The sequence below is a fragment of the Poecilia reticulata genome, linkage group LG8 (assembly GCF_000633615.1).
Source record: "Poecilia reticulata strain Guanapo linkage group LG8, Guppy_female_1.0+MT, whole genome shotgun sequence".
In the NCBI taxonomy this organism is placed as follows: Eukaryota; Metazoa; Chordata; class Actinopteri; order Cyprinodontiformes; family Poeciliidae; genus Poecilia; species Poecilia reticulata.
This window is the reverse complement of record NC_024338.1, coordinates 1,731,384-1,732,670: the sequence shown is the minus strand read 5'-3', so window position 1 is coordinate 1,732,670 and position 1,287 is coordinate 1,731,384. Positions and strand designations below refer to the sequence as shown.

The 1,287-nt window shown below is 50.7% G+C and overlaps 1 protein-coding gene across 1 annotated transcript in view; it reads right to left on the bottom strand.

Annotated features, from left to right (window-relative positions):
• Positions 1-693, bottom strand: part of hoxb3a (homeobox B3a) — a 25,550-nt gene extending 24,857 nt beyond the window's left edge. Inside the window, exon 1 of the mRNA XM_008415115.2 lies at positions 596-693. The gene's annotated coding sequence lies outside the window, so the exon portion shown is untranslated. The remainder of the gene's footprint in view (positions 1-595) is intronic.
• Between the last annotated feature and the right edge of the window lie 594 nt (positions 694-1,287).

Sequence of the window (1,287 nt, the reverse complement as noted above, 5' to 3'; positions counted from 1 at the left end):
GAAAGGGATGTCAGTAACACAGGAATAACTGTGGAGGAACATAGGGAAGGTAAAAGAGGTGTCGGTGGAAGCAGCAGCACTTCATCCTGTCTTCTTCCGCCTCCGTCTATCATCGGTCCATCGGCCGTCATTTTCCCTCACCTTCTTCCCACAGCGTTGGGACACATGATTTATCGGGGCTGGTGCCATAAACAACAAAGCTCCTTCACAAAATCACAATGGCAGCCGCACGCTGACACCCTGCCTCACTATAAATCAGGAAAAGTAGCTGGCTGGGAGGGAAAAAAATGAGAGAGAGGAGAGGGAGAGGGAGTGGACAAACTCAAGCGGATAAAGAGATGTAGACGCAAACAGGAGTTGATGGGAGAAAGATGGAGAAGAACATTCAAGTGCTTCTGAAGATAGAAACAGCCATCGGCTAACATCGCAGTTGCTCCCACTTCCCTCCCTCATTGTACGCTGCCCGGCTGTATCTCTCCAACCTATAAACAATGGCTGATGATGATGGGTGGGAGGCGTGATGTGTAAACAACACGACAGCCACATGCACCATGAGAAAACACGGCGAAAGATGAGGATTTGGGGGCATATTTACCACGGTGTTAAAACAGCCTGTGATTCACTGAGTGGGAAGCGGGCGTAGGCGGCGCGGCGTATAGGAGGAAGAAGTGGGCTTTCCACCCATGCAGTCCCCTTCCTTCCGCAATACTCACGGCGTCCACAGCGACCCGCAAGACACACACCCGTCCAAATTTGTTTTATTGCAGCCTCCTTCTCTCTCTCTCTCTCTCTCTCTCTCTCTCTCTCTCTCTCTCTCTCTCTCTCTCTCTCTGTTGGCGTTTCCCGGTGTCTTCTCTCGTTCTCTCTCTCGCCCTCTCTCTCTCTTCTTCCCTTTCTCTCCACTCTCTGCTGATACAAGGGGCTTGTATTTTTTAAAGGACAATTGACTTTTCCACGTCAAACACACACGCACACTTGGAGCAGAGCGACGTTCTGTCCGTTATATTCCTGACGAATCCATATCGGTTCTGCAACCCCTGCATTAATTATTTAATGAAGCACGTGACGCCTTAGCCGTGGCGGGGGTCTGGGTGGGGGTGCTTGTTGGAGGGGGACAACCATGAGTCTCTCAACTTCTGGGACCCACGCGGGCCCGTGCGTTTAGCTTTGAACAAAAATGACGAGAAAACAAAAGCAGGGCGCTGAGCTGACTTTTTGGTTAATCGTTTTAGGAGTTAGTTCAGTAAAGACCAGCAGGACCAGGCCCACGCACACAGAGAGTAACAA